The sequence below is a fragment of the Ochotona curzoniae genome, unplaced genomic scaffold (genome assembly GCF_017591425.1).
Source record: "Ochotona curzoniae isolate NIBS_2020 unplaced genomic scaffold, NIBS_Ocur_1.0 contig_2210, whole genome shotgun sequence".
Classification (NCBI taxonomy): Eukaryota; Metazoa; Chordata; class Mammalia; order Lagomorpha; family Ochotonidae; genus Ochotona; species Ochotona curzoniae.
The window spans coordinates 52,835,978-52,848,632 of NW_024465369.1; the positions used below are offsets into that span (position 1 = coordinate 52,835,978).

Below are 12,655 nucleotides of genomic sequence, written 5' to 3' on the forward strand. Positions count from 1 at the left end.
ATATTTAACATACTTCATTAATGTGCAACAGTATGTTATCATACAAGGAAAAATGCAACCTCTCCATCTTTAAATCAGAGATAGCAATATCCACCTGAAAAGTGCAATAAGAGGAATCAGATAGCGTGAGTCAGGCAGGAGGCAAGAGCCAGGATGCGGTGCACACGCAGCCATTATTCCCAACAGCACAGGTGCACATATACCACCCTCCTTCAAGCCCCATGGAGGAACAGCCAGGTCTTATTCCCCGTTGTTCTCACAGCAGCACCACACATGGCACGAGGCACACGTTGACTCCCTGAACAAGGTCATGCTCACAGCCTCTGCCGTAAACGTCCATGACCACTTGGTGACAATGGTAACCAAAGCCTGTCTATCATGCCTTCAAGACTTTGATTGAAACTAACAGGCATCTTAGTCTTGAAACTCTTGGATTCAGTGTTGACTTTCACATTCCTGTTATCACTTGATTATATAATCACCCTAACAGCCCCTGATTAGCCCAAGGACATCATTCTATTTTCTGATGAGGTAAACCCTCTGCCTCTTTCAGAGTATTGCTCTTAAATGACTCACTATCTCCTAGAGCAGATGGCAAGCAGGGGACATGACAAAATTGGATCTTTAGACCAGTAGAAAGTCTGGCAAATCAGATTTAAGAAAGAACAAATGAAACACTAAGTGGATAAACACTAAATGAATAAAAAGCAGCCTTTGGATTAGTTGGAAATTTATGCTGCCTGGGATGACTGCAGGCAATTACTACAGATGAGTGGCTATCAGGCAAGCCACACAACTGTCAAATAATAAACTCAGTAAGACAGGCAACTAGGGTCAATCCTATTGTAGTTACACACCAGCTTTGAAGATAAACATTTGACTTTTGAAAACACGTTTGCTTATTTGAGAACCAGGTGAGTTCATTTGTGCAATGAACCACCTAAATGAGACCAGACTTCCATAAAATATTTCTAATATTTTTAGTTTTACAAGCATATTCTATGTTAGACTCATATTCCCTTTGAATCATCACTGCATCAAATTTGAAATGTCTGTTGAGTTTTGGAAAACAATTTATGTAATTATATGTTCTTCTGTGAAGTGGATCTGATTCAGGGTTTGGTTAAACACATGAAACCTTGCTTAAGAGATTTAAACAATGACTATCTGAACCCAAGTTATGACCTCATCTGACCCCAAGCAAAGCCAATGCTCTATTTGAAAACTTGGCCTCAAATAAAAGCCTCCAACATCCGTCTCTGCCTTGAAGACCTGGTGGGGCTTTGATTAAGTGTCTGTGCTGAACCCGTGGGCCCTTGCATAACACAGCTTGTTCAAGCCAAAGTTTCTAATATAAAAAGGGGGGTGTTCTATGATATCATACTATAAAAATTTTTGATTATAGATGCCAATAGTCCTCTTAATATTACTGAGATATTTCCAATACCTTCCGGCCAATTATATTTGCTGGACTGTCCCTTCCAGGGGCAACGTTGTGGCATAAGGGATTAAGCCACCACCCTCAGTGCCAGCATCCAGCTGAGCTCTGGCTGCTTCTAATCTAGCTGCCTGCAAATGCACAGGTGAAAGCAGAAAATGACCTAAGATATTTCTGAACCTGGGAGACCTGGATGAAATTTCTAGTTTCTGGCTTTGGCCTTCCCCAGTCATAGCCATTGTAGCCACTTGGGCAGTGAACCAGTGGATGCAGGACTTCTCTATCACTCCTTTTCTTCCTCCATAATCCTAAAAAAATCTTTCTTATTTGAAAATAAATGTTTAATAAATATTTTTATTTGAAAGACAGAGCTACAGAGAGAATGAGAGGCAAGAGACCGGCTTAAGCAGAGAACTGGATCAGAAGCAGCGCAACCTGGACACGAACCAGTGCCCATTTGGAATGCAGGCACCTCAGACAGAGGCTTAGCCTGCTATGTCACAGCACTAGCTTCCAAATAAATAAGTCTAAGGAAGGAAGGAAGGAAAGAAAGGGGGGAGGGAGGGGGGAGGGGAGGGGGAGGGAGGGGGAGGGAGGAAAGGGAGGAAAGGGGGGAGGAAGGAAAGGAAGGAAAGGGGGAGGGGAGGGAGGGTGAGAGGGAGGGAGGGAGGGAGGGAAGGGGGAAAGAAGGAAGGAAGGGAAGGGGGGAAGGAAGGAAGGACAAAAAGTTTCTTCCAGAGAAAGAGCACAAACAGGGTCCTGCATGGAAGAACTGTAATCCGGCTGCACTCATTTACTTTCCTGAAGCAGCAAAATGATATAAACTCTCACACGTGTCATTAAGACCCAAATGAAAGAACAGGTCACTCCGCTTTTGGCACAGGATTGCTGACACGGACTCTCTAGCAGGAACCTGAGGATACACATGAACCTTGCGTGGAGGGGTGGGTGACACAGCCACATGGGTCATCACGCTCGCTATGGTGGAATTTGCTCAGATCACAGTACATCCCCTGCCGAGGTACAAGGTCGCTCCATTTGCCACCAGCTGAACTAATGGAGCAAGTGGTGCAATGACAGAAGAAAGGATAAAACCCTGGAGAAAATAAAGAACAAGTAGCAACACTACTAACGATGAGTTCTGGTCCAATGGCATGCCCTAAGGGGTCTAAGCCTATCTGACATTAGGGAGGGTTTCATTATTTTTTTTCAAAATACCTTCTTCTCTGTCCTACTACTAGGTCTGTAATATCCCTATCAGGGAAAATATACCTTTTACAACTGTGTGCTTTTGCAGTCTTGCTCGCTGTGTTTAAAAGATCAGGAACCTGAGCCTGGACAGGCTGTATGACTTTCCCAACACAGGAAACGGATGTCAGAGAATTAGCTGCGCTGGCTCCCAGCCTGAATTTCCTTCACAAAAATGAAGGCAAAACATCATCTTCGAAGTTGCCTTTATAGCCTAAACACCTTTTCACTTTAATCCCTAAGAAATCCTAACGAAAAAAAACATGCATGCAGCCCATATGCTTGTAGAAGCACTCACGGAAAGGAAACCCACGCAGTTAGAAATGGAGAGTAAAATTGAGAAGCAAAGACGGCAATGCAGAAAAGCTGATACCTGGGATCAGGGGGTCAGCACTTGCTGGGGAGGGTGGGTGGGCACAGAATCAGCACTCAGGCTTCACGTACACAAAGACCCTCCTAGTGCTCCTGAAGAATGATGCTCGAAGAGAAATGGTGGGCTTGAAGAACAGCCAAACACATCGGCAAGTGGCAACGATATGCCAGGGCCTGGACACTTGGAAGGGGAAAATAAAGATGTCCGCCTGGATCATGCCCAGAGTTTGCCCTCTGAGGTTTAGGGTTTAGAAGTCACAATACCCACACAGTCTAGGAACTTCCATGCTGATTATAGGCATAAAAGTTGGTTCTTGACCAATGATACTCAAGGTACAGAGAGGAAGAGATAAAACCCAGCTAAAGAGCCATGCCCTCAATTCAGGCAACCTGGGACATCCACAGATTACATCTCCACAGAAGAGGAACTCAAACTAAACCACAAGACCCATGTGGAAACAATTGACCATCAGCAGGCATCAGCAGATGCATCAGTCAGCAAGGGCTTGAGATAACAGAAGAATCTGATGGAGATTCAGCTTAATGTTTGAAATACCTTAAGACACAAATGGCAGAGCCTAAGGGAAAAACAAAACACTACTTTAAAAAAAAATAGAAAATATGGGGTAAGAACTATGAAGGAAGTTGATGCAAAGTAGTGCCAATACATGACTCTAGAAACCATCCAAAGTTACAAAAAAAAGGAAAGGAGAAAGGAAAATGACAGTGACATTGGGACATGCATTAAAACCACTGAGCCATACTCTGTAAGTATAGACTTAGAAATTATTAGATGAGCACGCTATGAATATGCCTAACTCTGAGGAGATACTGGAGTTCCCAAATAGGAAATATCCAGTCCTCTCACCTTAAATTTGTAGTTGATACATCAGTTTCCAAATTTAGAACATCAGGATGAAAACAAGAACAGAGAAGTGGGAAATCATGACACTTAAGGTATTAAATGGCTGTGAAAACTACCAGTGACATGAAGTGAATGTCTTAGTGAATACTTCCCCAACCCCACCCAATTCTGCCCTGGCCTGGGCAGGAAGTCAACTGACAAGAACAAATATCTCTGAATTGAGAAACAAACACTCCGTGGAAGCCTTAGGAGTTCCAGCTTATCTGCGAGCCTTGGAAGCCCTGGCCCAGACCTCTAGGCCAATCACAGAACCTGGCTGGCAGCTTCAAGCCTAACTCTCTTGGCCGGCCCAAGAGGACCAGACCCAAAGAAGCATCCGGGCACAGTGGCTGGCCTCTGGCCCTGCAGTATTTGTATCTGGTCTTGAGTTTTGTCCTAGATCTGTGATGATCAAAAGCTTGATGAAATGGCACACAGGTCTTTATAACTGCCATGAATGCCAGGAGAGTAAAGAACTCAAAACCATCCACAGTAAGATGAACACACACCAGAAATGGACTCATCTGCCTCATTTTTAAAGCTACTCCAAGCAGCACAAAGAGGGAGATCTTTTTCCTTCACCCATCACCTCCAATTCCAAATAGTCTTTCTGAAAACAGATTCAGAAGTATGAGAAGTGCAAAGACCCAGGCTTTTCCAGAAGACAGGCAGGCAAACCCTTCCTTTGTATGAAGAACCATATCTATATATACACAGCTGGCTCGGGTCTGTGCTAAATTTGCACTTTGTCATAGAGAGACCGGGCAGCGGAAGTTTCTGAGTCTTCTGTTTACCAAAAAGAGGCAGATGAAAAAAAAAATAGGGAACTTGAAGTATGTACACACAAAGTGAGTCTGACACAAGCAGACAGACCATTTTGGCAGCGAGACAGGCAGAAGGAGCAGACACCCTACTCCATTTTCTGGGGGACTAAAAACTGTTAACTACGACATGCTTTGGGAATTCTTGGCTAGAAGTGCATGATCTAATTGGCACTCTACCTACCATACACCCAAACAAATACTCCTCCCAATCTGAATATCTGACATACTGAGACAGAGACATGGTGTAACAGTAGAACCAGCCTAGCAAACACAGAAGCTCCCACTGTCAATCAAACTCCTATTACAATCCATGGAGCTGGGAAATAACTGACACCATGAGCCCAACAAGCAGGATGTGGCACTGAACATGGGTCACTAAAGGCAAGGGCATGTATGCAAAAACTCAGAACAGATTCCTTGGAGACATTTCAAACCATGTGAGGAAGAGAGCCTAAAACATGTGATAGATCTAAATTATACGGGATGCTTGGGCTTAAGGGAAGGAGCTAGAAGGCTGTAAAAAGAGAAGAGAAGCTGGTGTGTAGGATGCCATATCCCATACCAAAGGGCTTGGGTTTGAGCCCCAGCTCCAACTCCAATTCCAGCTTCTTGACAAAGGGGAGCCTGGGAGGCAACAGTGATGGCTCAAGTTACTGGGCTCCTGACACCCACAGGGAGATCTGGGTTGTATTCCTGGTTCTAGCCCCAACCCTGCCCAAGCCAAATCAGGAACTGGGAGCATTTCCTCTCTACTCTGCATGTGTGCATGTGTCTTTCTCTCAAATAAATATCTAAAAAGAGGAAAGGAATGCAAAGGAGAGTATCATGCCATATTTCTTTTTAAGCTTTTCATGTTTACTTCCCATTTTTTATATTCCTTAAGTACACAAAAGTTCAGAAAGTAGATCTCTATGTGCCCATCAGCATCATCCAATGTTTTAACACTCTTCCACATCTGCTTCAGAGCTTTTTTTTTCAATGCCTTTAAGAAAGGGTAAAATGCCATGGTGCCATGGTTCAGAAATACAAAAGGTTTGGAAGGTGACACGATGTAAGTGTGTATAAACGTATATATATGAAAGGGAGGAGGAGAAGATGAACACAGGGCAAAGGTCAAGTTGTTTTCATTTCCTCACCTTCCAAGTGATGCTGCAGTGCGCATCTTTGTAGAGGCCTCCTTGCATGTGTACATCTCCATAGATCATAAGGAAGGAACTGCTGGATCTTAGCGGACACGTGCATTCAGTTGTATTAGGTGCCGCTTAAAACCTTTCAAAAGTGGTCTTACTAACTTACATTCTCACCAAATAAGTGTTCTCTTTCTGAACATGGTGGCAAATATTTGATGCTACTGCCAATACATAATGCCTGGCTTGGCTTGTCCTGGGTTGTTTGTTAGTCGTTTGCTTATTTGTTATTGTCTTTTTTCAACTGCGAACAGTCAAGACATATATTTATCTACTATTAAACCCCATTATCGGTCTTTTTCTTGTGCAATAGTTCATACTGTTTGATTCCATTTCAATAGAAAGTTAAATTATGCTTTCACTAACAACAGAGATGACTAGATGCCATCTCCAAGTCACCATAAGAGAAAAATTAAGACTTGCACAGCTCTTGTTCATGCTTTGGGGACACATTATTTCTGGAATTGGATTATTTCCCTGGAATCTTCTATCACTCAAAGGCCTCCACACGTGTCCACGGACACACACTGGCATTCAATCAGCACTCTGCTGGAATTTCAACCCTTTCATTTGAATGGGCTTCTGACTTCACACCAGCCCAGCTCCTGTCATCGTGGCCATTTTGGAGTAAGCCAGCAGATGTAGAACCTCTGCCTGCCTCTCTCTGGCTATGACCTTCAGATAATAATAAAAAAAAAAAAATCTTTAAAAAAACGAAAAGGGCTAGTAATATCTTGTGAAAAACATTTAAAAATGAATACATGTAATTTCTTGCCTGTCAACTGCATTTCAATAAAACAGTTTTTAAAATAGATAACTAGGGAAATAAAACATACTCTCTTGCTTATGTAATGTAAATTTTTTTAAAAGCTTTTTCCCAATTTGTTTATTTGAGAAACAGAGTGCCCCTGCACTGGTTTATTCTCCAGATGCCTCAACACCTGAGGCTGGGAGCCAGAATTCAAGATGGGTCTCCCAATATGAGTAAGTCACCTTTCAGGATGTTCACTAGCAGGAAGCTGAAGTCAGGAGCTGGTGCTGGGTATCAAACTCAGGCACCAATGCAGGGTACAGTAGTTCTAATCTCTAAGTCAACTGCCCACCCTGACAAAGGGTCTGTTTAAGTAAAAAAAAATACACCTGACCACAAGATAAACTCTGTTAACGAGGAGAAAAAAAAGAAATGCAAAATGTAATCAACCATTAAGGAGTTAATTTGAAAGCAACTCATGTTTTGTCCTGTACAGGTGCAGACACAAAAGTGAAGTTCTTACAAAAGAATGGTCTGTTAGATGAAAATCTACATGTTCTAAAAATAGGCACAAGCAAGATTTCCGTTTAAAATCCTTTGGACGATGTTTTAATCCTAAACAAAACCTCTGACAAATGTATACTGAGTACGGATGTAGAAAGTAGCCTAGAAAATGAAGTGTAACTGAGAAGGCAGATGGCTTGCATCTGACCTGCAGGTGCACTACAACACATCAGCACAAGATTAACACAGGACCTTGGGAATCATGCCACAGTGTCTAGAAACTTCTCTATGCCTGGGAAAGCAGATGAAAAACCAACTCTTTGTAATGCCCTGAAGTCATTCAGGCAGGAATACTCCTGAAGAGCCAGTAGACCCAGCCACAGGAAAGAGTTCTAGTCTTTTGGTCCTGCAGAATGGGAACAGATCAAGATGCTGATGCTTCATGGCCAGTGGAGCACTCACCTCCACACATCCACTCTGCAAAAACAACCCCAGGCGGCCTTTGAAGGGCTACCTTCCCACTCTGTCTAAAGGCTAGTCAAGGTCACGGCTGCCCTGTGCAACACTCAAGCTTATTAAGTAGCACTGCCTTTACACTCAATGCATTTGTAAATCATATTTCGTGAACAAACTCTACTTCTTGTACTCACAGCAGGAATGTTTTACTGTTAAGCATATAAGAAAGCTGTCAGCTCAGAAATGTTCTTGATTCTACTGCACTGTCCAATGAATCCAGAAACCTCGTGTTGGTCAGGGCCCCACTATAGGCTCACTGTCTCCTTTCAACAACTCATTAATCAGGTCATTCAACAAGTATGCATGCCTCACAAGAGGAAAATAACCCAGAGAATCACTCAGTCAGCCGAAGTGTATCTCCTATATGAAAGGCTAAAGAAAAGGTGGCTGCTGATTTTCACACTTAGAAGGGGCTGGCAATGATGAAAATGTGTCATATCAGGTAAAGAGCCACACAGCAACATAATCAAAAATTCAAGGAGGAAACTCAGAATGATAAGCTGCTGGAGCTGGAAGGACATTAGAGATAATCCAGGAGTTCAAATGACTGGTTCAAGGTCACACAGTTCTTAATACCAATGGTAAGAATCTTTACTCACACAACTTGGGTTCCTCATAAAGTTCCCCATAAAAGCAGAATTAAGAAGGAAGTGAAGTTCCATTTTCCATGTCATATTTGAAGTACCCTGGTAGAGACTTGGTTCTTGTGCCCCACTGGATGTGAGGCACTACACTAAGACCCAGAACAAGGAAGGGTACCAGGCACCATGGAACCTGAACCAGAGCTGCTTCCTCAACTCTATGTGGTGGGTTTTCTATTGCAGAAGAATAGTACAGATTAGACACACTCATTCAAAGGAGCAAATACACTCCTAGGTGGTGTTGGAAAAGAACTGACAGTGAAAGAAACAGTGTGCCAGGAGAGAGAGCGTTTGCAGCCGTTCACTCTGGATGTAATGTTTACTGCCTGGCATCTCTCTCTCTCCCTCCCTCCCTCTCTCTCTGTCTCCCTTTCTCCCTCTCTCTCCCCACCCCCTTCGCTCCCCCTCTTCCTTGCTCCCTCTTTCTCTCTGTCTCTCCCTCTCCCTCTCTGCTTAATTTAAAAGCAAAACCTATAAAACTGTTTCTCTGGTCAAGGGAAAATCATTTTAACTGAAACAATCAGTATCTCTTTATGAGATGGTTTTCCCCTGCAGGTGTGTATTTCATAAACAGTTTATGTGTCATATAATTGATAATAAAAATCAACGATGCAGTTATCTGGAGCTAAGATATCAGATGGGCACAACACACCAAGATGTTAATAAAGATTACCTTTGGGTGAATAATTTTATACTCTTCCATTTCTTCTTTATTTAACTGTGTTTCCAGACTTGCAGTTTAGAAACAAGCAAATAAAGTGTTTTAAGTAAGGCTTTTCTATTAAAAATGCAAACACAAAACTGATCTAACAAGAGCTAATTTTAAGTAATTACATAATGAACAGTAAAGCACTGGACATTACTTCCTGTCCAAAGTCTTCATGATCTTACGTTTGTTTTTTAATAATTGAAATGTGTATGTTTCTTTACAATGACAAAACATGATCTTTGTGATCAGAAAAAAATAAAACTGCAATGCGTTCTGCCTGAGCACCATCAGCCACTACTTCATTCCATTAAGAACATCTAGAGATTCTGGTCAAGTAGGTATTGGTGCCCCCTTTTTAGAAGACAGAAATGAAGCGGACTCTGAGCCTGAAGTGACCCGAATGCCGCACAACAATATTTAGGGAGTCTGGGCTTCCTGATTTCACATTCTCTGTGCTCTCTCAAGCCATCTGTATCAGGCATTATCCACCCACTACACATCCCAAGAAGAGCCTAATCCCGTGCACTTCACATATTTCAGAGGTCTTCGGCCCTGCTCTGATCTTCTCTGTCGGGAGGCATGTGCCCACGCATGTGTGCCCACACACCCACTCAAGCACCTCTGTTAGAATGAGCAGTCTCTGGAGTCAGAACGGCCTCACCCTGATTCCCTCCTCGGCCACTTACCAGCTGGATAATGGGGACAAATCAATGAACATCTCCAAGACTTGTTTTTCCTTTCTGTATAATGAAAACATTACCATCATTTTTCTTTCAGGCACAAACATGTTCAAAAAAGATAAGTCATCCTGCTACTAGTATTATTAACATCTTTATGACTGGTCTTTTTTTGCACCCAGTTCCCCTTGATGACAAAGAGGAAAACAAGAAGGAAAAACAAAGTAGTTCCTGGGAAAACAATTTTACTGCTAAGAAATGATATGTGTTAGCAGTCAGAAGAGCTGGCTCTATGTAAAGCCAGCCAACGGCAGAGAGCTGTTCACCTCCTCGCTCCCAGGTAGTGGGCAATGTGTCTTACACCTGGCCATTACAAACTGTGTTGCTCAACGTAAGAAGCTGAGTCTCTAACATAAATAGGGAAGTGCCCCTCCTCCCGACCTTACCATAAACCCTGGAGTTGGACCTTGTATTTGTCTTCCTTTATTTCACTCATGTCTTTACAGAAAGGGGTTCGGTGGTGTTGACCCTACCCCAACCCCAACTGAAAAATCTGCTACCTGCAGATAGCAACAAGAGGTGGTTTCAAAATTACCCCAGGAGTACAGAATGCACTGAAGTCAGGTTCGTGCAGTTATGACTGAATTTTGCACCTTTACCTTTGCTTACAGTTCTTTCACCTGAAAATGGTGCCATGATGATCTATAGTTATTGGTATGCATAAGTGCAGCCAATTTTATTAACAGACTTATGTCCTTACATTTTATGATAGTAAATAGTCATCATCTATACATATTTTGTACACTCTGCCCACCTCAACTTTCAACTTTCGCTCTTTTCTTTCCAGTATTTCTAGGTTTTGAGGTTGTTCTGCATTTTTGCCCAAATCAACAAATCTCTCTTAAAAATCAGCTTATAAAATGGATTGTAAAGTTCAAGCAATACTCTTCACCAGTCAGCTATAATCCACTGCTCAGAGCTCTGTACCCATGGCGCCAACATGTCTCACTAGACCCCACTGTCTACCAGAGCCGCACAGACAGATCTAACATACAAATTTTGAGTAGAAACACTCGAACTATTTCAGAGCTCATCAGATTCATAGTAAAAGGAAATACAGACCCCAAGCAACAAAGGACTCAGAAGGCATGACCATGCTGTTGCCTTTGTGGCATTCAGGCAGTGGACGCCGAAGCATCTTGTCACTTTTAGGATGAGAAGACAAAGCATGTTAGAATAGTTACAGTTAAGTATATCATCTCAGGGGTCAAGGTGACAAGTGATCCAAGATAAATACTGACATGAGGAATATAAGGAAGGGATCATCACATACCAGAACATATCATGGGCTAAAGCATTTGCCACAAAGATCCCTAACAGGGACACATTTCTTCTAGAATCTTCTAAGAAACACGAAGCACATCAATGGCCATGAGGTAGGTAGACAGAGGTAGGTGATGCAAAGAGCGGTTTCTTCAAACCATGAGACCACAACAGGTGTGAGCTAGAAGATGGACATGCTGGACAGCTTGAGATAAGAGAGCCCAGAGGGGGCCCAGCAGATCTCAAAGCTCTGGCAGCCAAGAGGTGATACCCCAAGATCCTGATCTGATTGAGCCCTTGATTCTTTTTTTCAGTCACTATTTTATTATTTGCTGAAAAAAACAATCAATTTGCGTAATTTAATACATAAACCACTTTCAGAAATACATATGGTATACAAGACGCGATACACCAAATTAAAAGTCTAACTTTCATAAATACCACAAGTCAGGTAGAAAGAAGAGGACACCTGGATGCAAGCAAACCATCCAAATACCTAGGTGTGTTCCATCCCTCCACTGGGATGTCATACTCCTGCGGCCTGAGGCTGACCATGCAGGCATTTAAGAAGTTTGTGGACCTCCACTCCTGCCTTCTCTATGCCCTCAGCAGGCAGATTATCAAGAGAAGACCCCAAGTTGTGAGTGCTCATTTGCAGAGCACTGGATGGGTTCCCAGGAGGGCAACATGTAACCAGCAAGGCCACCACTCCTGTCCTCTCCCTCAGGTGTGCCATGCCCCACTTCTCTCCTCCCTGCCAGCAGTGGAAGTGGCACACAGCCCTCACCAGACGTGGTCACCTCACCTTGGACTTCCCAGCTCCCGTAATGGTAAGCCAAAATAAATAAATCCATGTTATAAATTACTCAGTCCCACGTTTTCTGTGAGAACAGGAAATGGACCAATGAACTCCTTTCATCTTCTACCCACCAAAACCAGTGGGCGTCAAGGACTGGCACTGTGGCACAGCCATATAGGCACTGATAAGTGCCAGCTGCTCTACTTTCAATTATGCTAATGCACCTGGGCAGGCAGCAGAAGACAGCCTAAGTGCTTGGGCCTCTGAGCCCACAAAGGAGAGCCATAAGAAGCTCCTGGCTCCTGGCTTAAATCTGGCCCAGTCCTGGCAGTTGAAGTCATTTGGAGAGTGAATCAGCACATGGAATATCTTTCTCCATCTCTCTGTAATTCTACCTTTCCAATAAATCTTTTTTAAAATGAGTTTCAAATCGATGGAAATGTGGAAGTGTGAAGCCATGAGACACTCAGCTCAAAACAACTGCCTCTGAAGAAGTAGGAGCGTATGAAATTAATCTAAGGACAATGTTCTGTTTTAAAGCCATAAAACAGGGAGTCCCTGATTCCAAACTTGGAGGTCATTTACAAGTCTTTTCACACTCAGCTCAAGTGTCCTTTCTTGTAAAACCCCTTCTGATTTCCCAGTCATATCCCTCCCCTCATTCTTACACACTCTAGGCTTGTGGGATGGCTCCTTCGCATCTGTACCTGCCCTGCTTTTTCTGCTTCCCTCTTATTGGGCTGTGATACAGGAGGCAGGGTT

General features: G+C 43.0%; 1 protein-coding gene across 6 annotated transcripts in view; it reads right to left on the reverse strand.

The window, feature by feature from the left end:
* The window catches only part of ANKRD44 (ankyrin repeat domain 44), a 307,451-nt gene that overhangs the window by 148,997 nt on the left and 145,799 nt on the right, over positions 1-12,655 (reverse strand). Inside the window, exon 1 of one of the 6 annotated variants that reach the window (XM_040971922.1) lies at positions 3,060-4,256. The exons of the other annotated variants lie outside the window; for them this stretch is intronic. The gene's annotated coding sequence lies outside the window, so the exon portion shown is untranslated. Of the gene's footprint in view, positions 1-3,059; positions 4,257-12,655 lie in introns of those variants that run through there. 6 annotated transcript variants of the gene reach the window in all.